Source organism: Buteo buteo, chromosome 7 (assembly GCF_964188355.1).
Source record: "Buteo buteo chromosome 7, bButBut1.hap1.1, whole genome shotgun sequence".
In the NCBI taxonomy this organism is placed as follows: Eukaryota; Metazoa; Chordata; class Aves; order Accipitriformes; family Accipitridae; genus Buteo; species Buteo buteo.
Window position 1 is genome coordinate 44080656 of NC_134177.1, and position 14993 is coordinate 44095648.

A 14993-nucleotide genomic window follows, 5' to 3' on the forward strand; every position below is an offset into this window, starting at 1 on the left:
TGTTGAAGAGCATGGCTTTATGTAACTTCTCTTTCATTGCAGTGGAACTCCATGGTAGAAGTAGCAGCAGTATTCAGTTCCCTAGATAGTATTCATCCATCTTAATCATGAAACTTTCTCTTCTTTTGTTTTCCTTTTCTATTCATTACACTTTTATTATTATTATTTTTTTAAATTTCTGGAACAAATTAAGGCAGAGTGCTATAAATAATTGACTTCTTAATTAGATAACCATGATTTAGTTCCAGTGCCTAGCTTGTATTGTAATGCATATGAAACATGGTGGCCAAATACTGCATAGTGCAGTACAGAACTGGGTTATGAATATTTGTAGACACAGGCAGTTGATGTGATCCCACCACTAGAAGTCATGTTATAATGCCTGTCTTCTGCATCGCAGAAGCTCCTGCTACTTTGGATGTTCCTTGCATCACAAAGTCATAGTTCAGCCTGTATCCCTTTTATCACTCTCTCATCCTTCCTCGGTGTAACTCTGTAATTGCTTGATCTGACAAACAGCACTCTAAGTCAAAATGAATGACATCCTTCTCTTGCATTTCCTTGAACATACAAGAGTTTTCTCTGTTACAGCAGATAATTGTATTTGTCTCTGTATTTACGGTAGTATTTTGGATCTATTTAAGTAGTGAGAAATGTTTTTGTGTTTTTTAGTTACCTGTATGGTTGGCAAAAATCGACAGTTCCAGTTATAATCACCCTGCATTCCCTGGTTGTAGTGCAGGTGCAGAACTTACCTTCTCTCTAACCTTCCTCCAAAAGAGAAAAACTATTGCATCTGAACATCGCTAATTCATTAAATGTAGAGATAATACTTGGCTCATAATATTAGGCATTCATACCCAAAATCTGAATTTTTCTGTGTTCACCCATCCCGAAGTGACAAAAGGTAGGAGAGAGAGGAAAAGGGAAAGGGAGGCTTTGGTTGCTCAAATCTTGACTTCAAAAATGATGAAGAAGGCAACCATTGTGTCTGGGTTTCAAAACCAAGGCACCAGGATAGCCAGCTGGTGATGATTTCTAAGCAGCTGTAGTGGATATTGTTCACAGTTCTCTGCTTTGACAGTATTTAAGCTTTGTTGTTCAATTTTGTGCATGGACGCATGGACCCACTGGCATCATCTTCATTGTGGGAGAGCATTTCCCATTTTAAAGAGTTCCTGTGGAATCTCCTGCAGCACACAGAAATTGTGCTGTACCTTGCAACTGGGTCCTACAAATTAAAGCCTCCTAGTGTAGCAAAACCACATTCTCTTCATTGTTGTTTTGCATTGTGTACCCATGAAGTGTCCTTCTGGACTTAGTTCTAAAGGAATAATTATACTATTTAAATATTAAACATCAAAGTTCTTCTTTTATTGTTAAACCAATATTAAAGTAGGACAAAACTGATTTACAGTTTATGGCATTGCATTCTAGAATTGCTGGCGTTGCAGCTGATGTCCTGTTTCAGCAATATTGGCACTGCCAGGAGGCTCAGAAATGTAGATTTTAATCAAAAAATTCATTTGAGATACACTTCAGCTAAATTATAAATTAATCTTTCCTTGTGAACTTCCAAGCCGTTAAAAAGGGCGAATGGCCGCAGCTTCCTTTGAAACAATTCAAAAGCCTGCTTTTTGTCAGTATATGATTTCGGTATAATGGAATTGAAAGTTGTGTGTCTTTTTCTCACAGATTGTTATTTAATCACTATATATTAGCTTTCATTGCCCTTTTGATATATTTAAGCTCATAAACTTCTCATTGAATAGATTGAATTTACCATTATGTTGTTACTTTTTATGAATAGAATAAATCAATATCAGATACGGTGGTTTGCACTGAATTGTTTATTTTAAGGGATGTTTAAACTTTACTGAAAGAAAATGGAAAGTCTGATGGCCAGTCTTGCACTTTAAAACTCATTATTTGGTAACACTTTGAGATACAACCTGCCTCAACTAGCAAGTGCTGTACATGTTATCCAGAGATACAAGGCTAATAAAATTTCCTAACATTTTTTGAAATGTAATATATTTTGCAGTATTCCCAATATATAACATTTAAATACTTGCAAGTTGTTTTATTATTGTAATAGAAAGCTTTCATTTCATTATTAGGGAAATATTCCAGAGTAAGACTAGGACTTTTTTTTCACTGAAAATACCAACTGTGTTGAAAATGTCTGTCTGGTATCTCCTTATATATATATATATATAATAAAATCTTCCATGAGATGTAGTCCTTCTCATTCAGAAATCAAATACTAGCAGATTAATGAGAACTGCTTTCTAAAATGTATCGTCCAGTTCCTAGTATTTATGGTACCCCTAAAACTTGAAAGCATCTGTTCTGCAGAGAAGTAGTGATTAAAATACACTTAAGCAGGAAGAGCTGTCTCTTAATTCAGAGTCACAACTTTGGCTTGCAGGGGCTAGTTGAGCAGCCGTGATTCCAAAAAAGTGATGCACATTTTTTAATTCTTTTGATTATGAGGAAATAGTAACCTATTTCACTTTAAGGATGTTGTTTCTTGCCTTTTTTGATTGTTTAATATATGTTTATTATTATTAAACAGGTGAAGTTCCACATGGACAATTGCAAAAGTATATATAGTAGATATAAAAAAACCTTGGGAATTCTTACATCAGTGTGATCGTGTAATAACAGCCTAGGCTTTGTGCTTGACAGAGGTATTTTGTTTGGGTTCAGTGTTGCTTCTGCAGTCTTTTCCTCACCAATTACGTATGCAACTTTACTATTGTACTAAGTAGCTAATTAAATCTGGTCAGGTTAACCTTTCTTGATGATTAGAAGTAGGCATCTCATCCACTGAAAAAGCTAATCATTTGGGGTGGAACATCTTGTTCTTGTTTGAATAATTATCTTTGTTTACATTCACACAGCATTAATCACTTGAACCAGACATCTTTTGGAAAAAAAGGGGGAGCAGGTTTTCAAAGCTATATACATAAGTTATAAAGGAGGATGCATTTCCCTTCCTTCCTCCCTATGAGCAAAATAGGAAGACATTTTGAATTCATAATCCAGAATAAAAGCTGTATTTTCAAAGTACACATTTGTTTTCAAATAACTTTTAAAAGCAAGTCCTCCGGGCTGATCAGCTGAACTAAGTCTTGTTTCCTCGGTAAAAATTCTTCAGCAGTAGCATTGCAGTATTTTCCTGGTGGAGTACTTTTCATTCTTTTCCAGTTATTACTGTTATTATTTTATAACTCTATTTGTCTTTGTTCTGTGGTCTATTCTTTTTTTGAATGCTAGTGAAAGTTTCTTGGTCATTTTCCCTGTCCTTCCCCTCAGTTTGATATTTTCTGCCAACTCTTCTGCCCTAAAGCCTTCCCCCTGCCTCTCCCTGCCCCCCGCAATGGCTAGATCTTGCCTCGATACAACCATTGCCTTTATTGCTCATTGGAGGAGTTTATCCCTAACAAATGGTCCATATGTTGTGGCTTCTGTCATCAAGGTTGGAAAGACCAAGAGGAGAGACTGCAAAGCGACCTTCTGGCAGTTTTTCTGTGCTCTCTCCACCTTGCATCTGAGGCTTGGGAGTTCTTCTGATTCTTCTTTGGGAAGGACTCTATAGCTCAGTCAAAAGATGTTCATACTGAAGCCTGTTTTATTTTGATCATGGAATATCATGATGGTGATAAACTATTGCTTCTCAGGAACAAAGTTGTGGAATTATAGGAGATCTGTAAGCTCAATGCTCTGTGGTCCAGAGAGCAAGTAGGATGCTAGGAATTATTAGAGAAGAAATAGAGACAAAACACAAGAAACTTTTTGATACCACTATAAAACCATCATATATCTTGAGTACTGTGTGTCTTAAAAAGAATATGTTAAAACAGCAAAAGCTATAGAGAAGGGCAACAAATCCAATCAAAGATATGGCAGATGTGGTGATTGTGAACCGCATTCCCATGTTCCTTCTACAAAAGGCCTTGAAGTAATTTAAAGATACTTTGTGCTATTCCTTTCCCAATTAAAATCGTCTTCTCTAAGTGATTTTATGATACATATAAATATTATGGTTATCGGTCTTTACGGTTAAAATAAGGCTTTTCTCTTTGGCAAGACAAAGGCTATACATGCAAATTCAGATTCCTAATGCAATTCCACTAACTCTGCCCTTATGTTCCAACAGAATTAGGAAAGCCTATATTTTTCCTATCTTCTCTTTTGTCTATTTCTTTATGTATCTTCTATTGTTTGATTCTTGCTTTATTTCTTGTTTCCTTATCTTTCCCATTATTTTTCTTCTTTTGTGGATACATTCATGGCTGCATTTTTCTCTTTTATTTGTTTACTTTGCCTTGAACTTTCTCCCAAATCCTTCAGTTTTCCTCTTTTTAGCTAGACCTGAATATACACATTGAATCAACATTTTTCTCTCCTTCCATTTCCACTTCCTTTCCTCTTCTACTCCGGTATTTATATTTTCCCCTTTCCTCCCTAATGTTACCATTTTTTTCCTCAGCATTTGTTGATGTCTGTCTTTCCCATGTACCTTTCTGTCTTTTTCTCGGTATTTTGTACTTTAGCTCTGAAGGAGAGACCGAATGGGGATTTGAGCCTTGAGCTTTTTCTTAATAGAGCAAAACTGGGTAGAAAGTACCTTAAAATCATGGGAGGCAGGGTATCTCCTAACTGACCTGTGGCATGAGGATGATTGAGAGAAAATAAATTCCTGTTTAGCAAATTTAACTTCTCCTAAAAATTCAGGCTCCATCCTTCCAGCTGGAAACAAGATAATATAATGGGTTGTTACAAGCTGTTAAAATTTGAGTCTGAGGAGGGGGAATAGGCTGAAGTTATTCTATGAATTGTTCTGTTCTTTGTGGGAGGCTGTTAAAATAAAGCAACAATATAAAAGATGAATTATATACAATTTAATGTAAAGCTGTTTGATGTCATTATGATATTTCTTCCTTGATTGTCTAACATTTGTGTACTTTTAAAAAGTTTTACATTTTTTGGTTCTTTCTGAACATTATGAAAATTGTACTGAGAGGAGTAAATTCATCTGCATAAAATTGACTGCAAAGAGCAATTAGTCCTTCATTAATATGCAAATTTGGTCCAGTGCAAATTCATCTATATATGAGGCTTAAATATGCAAGTCAGTCTTGCTGTGCGAGAAGCCCAGATGCTTTTATTTACTTTGAAATTGAGGGATTTGGTTAATGATGTTGTTGACAGGAAAACTTGAATAAATTTGATGATCACCATCTTTCATATTAGACGAGGCCCACGGAAAAAAATTACCAAGTAAAATACCAATTTTATTTGGTAATTTCCTATTACCAATCTAGTAATAAAATGTAAGATACAAAGTAATAGAGTTAGATTTCCTAATGTAGTTATCCTGAGACTTAAACTGTTCCCCAAAGATAGAACCATTTTTCTTAAACTTTGTTTTTCCAGAGGGTAAAGACATCTACATAAGCTGTATGAATAGCATACTGCCTAGAGATTTAATATTGGAAAGTTAGCTCTGTTGCTTGTTTCATTTGGAGAGAGTATATAAGCTTGGGAATTAAAAAGCAGGAGCTTTGGAAATGGCCGTCATCATCATCTTCCATTAATTGTCTGTATAGTCTTCTCAAGATTTAGTGTTGAGGCCTTTGCTCTGAACCTATGGAGCCAGACTGGAAGGTGTCTGAACCCATGGCCAATTATATTTGGATCACCTAAGCTAATTAATAAGCATTTTCTTAAATATCTTTAAATCTTTATGGCCCTCAGTAACACAACTTTCTTACTACTGTCACTAAACATGGACAGGCTCAGAGAATCAGGATTTTTTCTTACCAATAAATCTAAGATGTGATGTGTCTTGCCCCTTTCCTCCTCCCCTTGCTTCTGCTCCAGTGTGCCGAGTCTCTTTCGGCACATCCAGGATTTCCCTGGTTTTGTCCATTAACGCCACAGCAGCCGTCACTCAGTCATGTGTGGATAGGGTTTCCTTTGCATTTGTTAGTCTTGTTTCATCTGCAAGGAGAGGGTTCCACATGCTATTCCTCCTAGTATTTCTTCCTTTTTCTTTGTAGTTCTCTCAGCCCTAAATTTAGCTTTGGCTTAAGCAACCTGGTCTTTGACTTCAGTCATGCACACTTTTTCCTGGACTAAATTTGGTCTTGCCTGTGTGGGACATTGACACTTTCAAAATAACAGAGGAATGTAGTTTAAATGGACTGAAGTCTATGGCAATTTATAAAGCTCTAGTTGTAACTACCCGAGGACAAGTTAATAGATTATGCCATTTGATTCCTCTGACTTCTTGGCACAGCTGTTTGGGATATAAATCCTCACAGTAGTGAACAGTTAGTTTCCAAATCCTTAATGTGCTGTACTAGGCAAAAAGTTTATAGAATGATGTTAAGGAAAGAAAAAAATTTAATGAGACACTAAAATTGATGTGCTTGCTTGCCGCATGGTGTAGTCTTGCAGGTGAATCCAAAAGCAGGAAAACAGACAGAATTGAGTATTTGAGGGGAGCAGGGGAGGGGTCTGTTGGTGTTGTAAAGGCTTCGGTTATCCTACAAGGGAGTCTGGCTTTCTTACCATCAGAATAAGGCATTGACAGCTGTCAGAAAGCATAGTATAGAGGGTATATTTGCAGTACTTAATATTTTAGGAGGTGACAAATTGATTAAAAGGTGAAACTTTAAAAAAAAACATCTTCTGAGACTTAAACACTCTACGTTTGAGAAGCCATAGTTGCTGGACGGTTTCTAGTATTGTTCAGTACCATCCACAGCAATCTTGGCTTTCTGATCTAGCTCCCAAAAGAAGGAAAATATTAATTTTCAAATATATAAACAATAGGCATCTCAGCACAACCTGAGGTTGTCTCCTATCAACTATATAATCTTTATATTCTAGATTAATAAACACTTCAGCCTTGGAGTTTATTAGTCCAAAATATATTTATTACCTCATAAAATTCAAACCCCCTCCAGTTATCATCTAATTAAACTGCAGTACTGTGCATGCTATCTTTGGGGATGTATTAATAATGAAATTATCTTGTGAAACAGTAATTACATACTTTGTGCATTCTTTTCCATACTTTTTTTTTTTCAGAGTCTATGTGATGAGTGGGGCACACAGTGCTCCATTGTTTTGAGCTCCTCCAAACTCTGTAAGTATCCAAGGATAAGCAGATCTTTTTTTTTCCTCTTAGTAAAAGAGGGAGAAAAGTTTGTGCTTTTTTGTACTTGGGAAAGAGAAGGACCAATACCACTAGGCTAGGAACAGTTATGAAACATGACTGTGCAAGTAATTTTAGCTCATGTTTTCTCCTCACTCTTTGAGGAGATTACTCACAGGAATAAAACCTACTTACGGGATCTTTTTTGTAAGGCAGTTCTTACCGCAGTTGCCCAAAAGTGAAGAAGACCATATTTGCAAGAGAATATTCATTTGTGGGACTTCACTGGTGGTGTAGATTTGGAAAAAGGAAAATAGTCTTAAAACCTTCCTCAGGAGAGAGATTTACATACTTTTTTTTTCAGTGGAGAGTGTACTATATTCTAATTTATATGTGTATTGGCTTTATCCAGGTTGTCCTCCCATCTTCTCCTAATACGCTGGATGATTGTGTATTGACAAGATTTCTTTTGCTCATTTTTTTTTCACTTACTACAGAATAAGGTATTCTGAATCCTGGCTACTGTGCACTTCCCCTACAATGAAGGAAGCACAAGAGGCAAAACAGTTTGCACATACCTTCCATGTATTTTTTAAAGTAGCTTACCTCTCTAGTTCAAGTACATCTGTTGAGCAATAATATGAGCATGTGATTCTTGTTGAAATAGGCTTCTGCTCTACCTGACAGAAGTGGGGTTTTATTCTCTGTTGTAGTTGCAGATGCTGTAATCCAGAAGTTTGTGTTTTCGGGATCTGTATGTCAGTGGAATGTCCTGCTCCATGGCTGCCGTGTTGTCTTGTCATTTATATGGCCTTTTACTTGTTGCACTGCAATTACTCTGGCTATGCAGATATGTGCATTTAGAGGAAGGGTACTTCCCATCAGTTTCTTCACTGAATCTTTTAGGTTTTTCTGGCACAAGAAGTGTTTTGCCTTCTCCCTAGTTTTCTGCTCTACAAGTTCTACAAGGTCTGCAGCCTTATTGGAATTACATTCTAAAGTTTGTGAAACATGCTAATATTCAGACCATATCGAGTACTTAACAAACACCAATCAATCTTCCAGAAAGTTATTTATTTAAAGAAGACCTTTTTTGACTAAGTGTGCTAGAACTTTTGATACATGGACAAATAGAACCCAGTTTTTTACTGGTCAGATCATAGAATTCTACTTTTTTTAAAATATAATATTAAGTAGTGGTTATTTGCTTCATACAAAGGGATTTGATTCAACTTCCAGCTAGAACTCCATCTCTACTCCTACACTGCAGTTGCAACTTAATGCTTTACTTGCATTTTGCAGTCATTCTGGGGCCAAGTTTTCAAGTCTTCCACATTTGGACTCTTTTCTATTTCACTGTAGAATCCTGCAAGACTTCTGTGAACAGAGAGGCCCATTGTGTTTGAAAGCAGATAGCATTTCTAGTACCTAATGCCTTCTTAACCTCGTTGGTTTTGAGGATTTAAGTAATAAGAGTGACTCAAAGCTTCAGCTTCCTGAGCATATGAAAGCTTAGGACTTCAGAGGAACAATGGACATCTTACTAAGCCATTGTTACAGTACTTTCCTTTCTGACCTAGTGATGGGTAGTCAGTCCTTTCTGAGACAAATATGAGTGAATTAGCCAACAAAGACAATAACATAGGTACAGTTATTACTTTCCGGCTTGTTATTGTAAAGCTTTACTTTCACACTGTGTTGTATACGTGACTTCCAGGAAGTTGCAAAACAAGGCACACAAGATATTCTGATTTCTGTGTTTCCAATACATTCCGATAAGATACTATTTGCTTTATCCGGTACTTTTCATAGGCAAGCAATCAGTGATTTAAATTGGACTGTTTACATGGATGAGTTTTATTCTTTGAAAATAAAGAATGCATGAAAAGCTTCTGTATTTCAGTGAATAGATTTTTGCAAACTACAAAATAAAATGTAATTATTGTATGACACACATGTATTACAAAATCTCAAATGAATTTATCAGCCTAATGTCAAGGAATTTACCTTTTGAGACTGAACAGTCTTGTGCTCATTGTCTTAGTAAAAATGGTGTCTGATACCACTTGGCTAGATGGAACAAAACATTCTTTCCATTGTATTAAATAGCAAACATCTGCAAAGAATAATTGTAATTATGAGATATTGCTCAAACACTATTTTTTTTAAATTGCTCAGGATTTATTACTGGTTTGTCAAAACCTGCTGATTTCCAAACTTTTGGCAGTCTAATGTTTCTTGTAGCTATTGATCTGTGTGTCCACAAAATGGCAGAATGGTTCAAGGTTGTGTCTTGCCTATGCTGTCACACTAAATTGTTTGTCATTGGTGTCTAATTTGCAGACTTTAAAATTAGACACCTTTCTAATGTTTTTTTCCTTATGTGAATAAATTCACTACAGAATACTTACGGAGAAAGAGATGCTTGTTGTCAAGCAATTATATCAGATGAAACATACAGAAGGGTAATATTATAGTCTGAAAATACTTTAGCTGATTTACAAGCATGAAATCTGAAGATGAATTCTGGGAATTTAGGGAAGAGAAAAGACAGTTCTTTGGTTTTCTTAATATTTTTCCTTCTTGTCCTGTGTATTTTGCAGTAATTGTTTTGAGTCTGTAAGTTCTCAGCTTATGAAAAACATCATGGCTGAAGGTATACAGATGGAGACATTAAAGCTCTTGCCCACTTATGGCACTTACTCTGGAGACAGAAAGAAGACAGTCGTTATAAGCTACCTGTAAATTCTGGTTCACAAACAGATAGGGAGCCAGAGATACTTCTGAACTTGCAAATGAAATTTATTCTCAATGTGATGGTTGAGCTCATTATCTGCTGCTCTTTCTAAATGTAAAGTAAGGAGTGAAATGCCCATATATTCTATGTATAACAGCTGACATGTTTTCTGCATTCCTGTGTTTGCCTAAAAAGTCATGGATAATCAACTTAATTTGATGTGCAAAATATAATGCATGGATGAATTCTGGTACATATCACTTGCCACGTCTGTGCTGTTACAAGAGGCAAAAACTTCCAGAAAAGAAACAGCAGTGAAAATCTTCCTGATAATTTTCTCATCACTTTTTCTCCAAGGATGTGTCTGTAGGTGGATTCTACAGACAGTGTTTGGTTTCCCCCCCCGAATGGCTGGTTCTGTATGTGTCAGTTATTTTCTCACGGTCCTTCTTGGTGTATTAGAAATCAAACCTACCTTATCACTTCAGATGTTCAGTCCCTATAATCTTAACTAGGAAAAGCTAACCTGAAACATTTACTTTTCAGGCTTTTTTATTACTTAAATGTATGTTTAAAATAATTTTAAAAAATCCCTACATCTATTACAATTAACTCCCTATGTTATTACTGTTGTGAAGCAGAACAGGCAGGAACCAGCAGCAGAGACAGATGTGACTGTAACAGAGGTTAGTGTTTTATAAGTAATAGCCTGGGTGTAATGAGACTTATGGTCTTAATTAACTCTTAGAATGTTTTTAACACAACTGAAGTAAATAAGTTTAAAATCTAATTTACTTGTCCTAACCCTATCAGTTTACTTTTTGCCTTGCTTATTTTGGATGACAAAACCCAAAATTTTTCTTATTTTTAGAGAATTTCTCACAGAATAGAATATCTATAGTTCTAGCAAAAAGGGAAATTTGTATGGGTAAAAAGGATGAGTGGTAATCCTGACTGGGTGGAAAAAAAAAATTAGTCTATGAGGTTAGATTTAGTTCTATATTAGTCTATTGCTTTCTTGGAAATCCATACTTTTGCCAGAATATCCATCAGCATTATGTAGACTGACAAAATTTGGTCCTGGTATTTCAGATAGTTGGTGTATCCTTTTACTGGAAAGAAACAGCTGGATATTTTCTGTCATAATGTGACCAATCCACCTCTGTTGTTGTCATTTTAATTGCTGTGGCTGTTTTTTTACGTCCTCTACAGAAGGTCTTTGTAGTGACAAGCGAACAGTTTACGCTTCATAAGCAAACATAAAGAATGCTGCTGCTAATTGAAGAGGGAGTAATGCAGTTATGATTCCATCAACATTTAAGTTACATTGTTAAAGGACACGTTGTGGTTGTGTTTATGTTGCCACATAAAATTTTACTCAGGGTGAATTTGGTGGGGAAGATTTTTATAACAGAAAAGACTAATTCGAGGATTAGGGGGAAGGGAGGGAGAGAGAAGAGTTAAATTTTTCCAACCCACAGATACAGTATTAAATATCAGCTTTTTATTACTCTGATTATTTATTATAACTCTTACTTAATTGCTGGCTTGTGGAGTAGCTTGTCTATGAAAATTGAAAGACTGTCACAGCCTCAAAAAAGCTCACCCTGAAGAACCGTAGCCAGTGTTTCATGTTGAAGAGGACTCTTCGAAAGGCCCCAGTTTCCCAAAGGAAGGAAATTGTAATTTGATAATTTATTCTTTTGGGTCTGACTGTCCGCTCCCCTCCTCTAGATATTCCACATGTTGCATCTGTAGACCTCCCAGCTCCTTAATGTCTGAAGGACCTTGTTTTAAACCTTCCTTTTCTCATAAATTACATTTCCATGGAATACTTGGCTGTGGATTAATAGTTTTACAGTTACATGCCCAAAGTAGTTTCCTTTTAATGCTATTTTTTTTTTCTACTTACATCTCTTTTCTCAGGTGACTAAATATTTGAAGCCTCATTTTGAATAGTCTTGGGAGGGCCAAAGGTGCTTCCTTTTCCAGTTCACTAGCTAGCTTGTCAGGTTTTAGAAGATAGAATTTTTTAGCATCTAAACAGGGAAATCACAGCTATTTACATGAGAAGAATCATAGAGATGACAGGGCTTCCCCCCCCCGAAAACACTCTCTGTGTAATTGCTGAAGACATTCCAAGCCACTCTAACGAAGTGTACTGTCTGCCAGTCATTATGCTCTTCTTGGAAGACCATCTGTTGCACTTCAAATATGTAAAGGTCTGCTATAGTTTATTGCACCAAACAAATCAGTTTCTTTGTCTGACATGCTGTACTTTGTGAATGTGGACTAAAGGGAGTTTCAGTTGCAAAGTGCAGGATATTCTCTTTTGTTGCACTATAAATAAAAGGTACTTACTCATCTCAAATTTCAGAAGACAAACATACTGATTAATCTTATTTCCATGCTTTTGAGTAATTATTTGGCAACAAATTGTTAACAACAACAACAACAAAATCTGAAATACATTTTCTTTTAACTCAGCCAGAAGCACATTGTAAGATTTTTGCTTCTGGTGAATGAACCTTTCCATTGGAGTGGTATCCAGATTTGATATATACTGACATTTGAATTAAAATTATCTTCTTTTAACTAAATTCTTTGATTAGCTTATTTTTATCTGAAACTAGTACTTCAAAGAAACTTTCAGTGGTGGAAAATAGAGTCAGCAGCTAGAAATGCTAGAACCTTTCTTCTGATAAGCATGCGTCCTTTACAAGGATATAATGCTTGGTTGTACAGTATTTATATGAATTAACTAGGATCCTTTCCATGAGTAAAAGGTGCAAGATCAGGCATTAAATGATGATTTGTTTTGTTTTTCCTGCTGCAGATGTAGGGAGTATGTACAGTCATTCATCTCAGATTGGAGAAAATAAGCGTTGTATTTTCACAGCAGAAAAGTTCTGTTCAGGGATTTCCAACCAGAGGAATCCATAACAATTTCTGTCTGATTAGGGAGTGGTCCTATCTTTTTCTCTTTCCCTTCTCCTTACTGCATAGCAGCTAATGTTCTGGTCAGAAGTAATAATATGTTAGATCTTGAATGTCAGTAGCCCCAGAGATTCTGACAAGACTATTCATGTGCATTCATACGTCTTAACCAAAGCTGACACTAAAGAGAGCAAGAATTCTCATATTCCTCTTTTTATTGCCGTCCATTAAACTCAAATCTTCTCTTAGAGACCTCTGCTAAAAATGACATATTCACCATTTGAAAAAAGCATCCTTGCAAAATCTAAACAAAGCAGCTGAACGTCAATATGGCATAGAGCAGAGTCTCCTGTGAAAACTCTCAGTGCAAATCTAAATTATGTTTTACACCACAATTATGGACACCTTACAAATGCTGTAAGATAAATACTAATGGGAAATAAACAGTCCCCCTAATCTTATCTCCTATGGGGCCTTTGCTATTGTCATTTTTAATTAAAAAGTAAGTGGTCTTCTCATTTCTTGAAACTATATGGCATGTCCTTACAGGAATACTTGGATTCCAGTAACTTGAGCTAGCTGTCTTCTGAAAAACACACACGGTGTAAATATTCTGCTATACCTTTTATTCTGGACATATTTGTATACATACTTGTAGTATGGTGTACAGTATGTATTTGGGTAACTTTGCCATGATCTGATCATATTGTTAAAGCTGGATAAACATTTCTTTACAGAAATGATATTTTTAATCTTCTTTTAAAAATTGTTTGGTAGTAGTGACTAATGCAGACTAGGTGGCTCTGGGCATCTAGCCATTTTTAGGTAGTTTAATTTGTTAAAAATGATCTTTCTTCCCACCCAAATCCCCTTGAAACCATTTGGAGAAGAGAACTGTTGAACAGTTGCCAATAGTAAGTCCTGCTGAGACCTCTGTATCCTCCTGATAGAACTGCTGGTGCCAACTGGAGACTGACTGGCATGAGTTTGAACTTTATACTGCTTGATATATTTGCTTCACGTGGACCAATTACAATAATTACCACCTCTGTAGCTGAAGTTTAAGCATTCAGTCTGCACTTCATACCTCAGGTTGTTGGCAACATGTTCAACCCTATAATCTCAATTTTCTCTGACTAATTAAGTAGAAAACAAATACTTTGAAAAATTAGGAGATAGTCTGAATGGAAATCAAAGGCTAATGTCATTCTTTTTCATGTTGCTATTGTTCTTAAGCTGCATTTCTTTCTTTTAGTCTTTACTTCTAAAAGGTAGCATCTCCTTTTAAGTTTGTCTACAGAGATTCACTAGGAGATGCTGTAGTCCATTGACTTTTTATATTCAGCAGTGGAGTATCTTTTAATGTGAATGAAAAAGCCATATGAAGTCCTACTTTTTGTTTTGATATTTTTCAAAATATAATTATTCCTTTCAAAATAAATACTTTTGACTAAAGGGGAAAATCATCCATTTCTTACTTTACTACTTTTGTCTAGATGTTTCAGTGTGACTATGTGAGAGTGTAAGGATGTAACACCAGGACGAGTGACTAGTGTTAACTGCCCAGTTCCTAACAATTCCATTGGTTTAGATCTGGTGCAACGGGGATCGTCTCACCCCCGCCCCCGTTGTCTTTCCAAAAGACTAGTTAATTTTTAAATTGGATCAGTAGCATTTTTTTTTAACTGGTAAATTTATATTACACAAAGGTGAACCTAAGATCAAGCAGAAACTTACTTGACTGTATCTTTCCTAATATGAATGCACTGCACAGTGTATATACTAAAATTTATATTAAAATTTCTTCATGCAGTTTCCCTCTAGGGAGAGGAAGAGGGAAGGAAAAGGCTACATGTGACAGATGCTAATTATGCAGCTTAATGCACTTCTGGAAGTTGCAGAGATGAGAACTATATAAGAACCTATCTAAGAAATAGAAAGCATGTTTCCAATAGCGTTTTTTCCACAATGTTTTGTGGTTTGTTTGTTTTTTCAACCTGCCTCCTCCCCATTTTTTAAGGAGGCTTTATTTCCCAAGTAGCATCATGTACCGTATGCAAAGGGCAAGCTATGTCTTAAGTCCAAAATTTGCCAAACATGGGTATGGCTGTTATCCTGTGTGTCTTACTGTTATTTGGTGCTGTA

General features: G+C 35.9%; 1 long non-coding RNA gene across 4 annotated transcripts in view; it reads left to right on the top strand.

The window, feature by feature from the left end:
* The window catches only part of LOC142033184 (uncharacterized), a 31656-nt gene that overhangs the window by 14972 nt on the left and 1691 nt on the right, over positions 1-14993 (top strand). For 2 of the 4 annotated variants that reach the window (XR_012651111.1, XR_012651112.1), the window contains exon 4: positions 7108-7165. The exons of the other annotated variants lie outside the window; for them this stretch is intronic. This is a non-coding gene — a long non-coding RNA (uncharacterized LOC142033184). The remainder of the gene's footprint in view (positions 1-7107; positions 7166-14993) is intronic. 4 annotated transcript variants of the gene reach the window in all.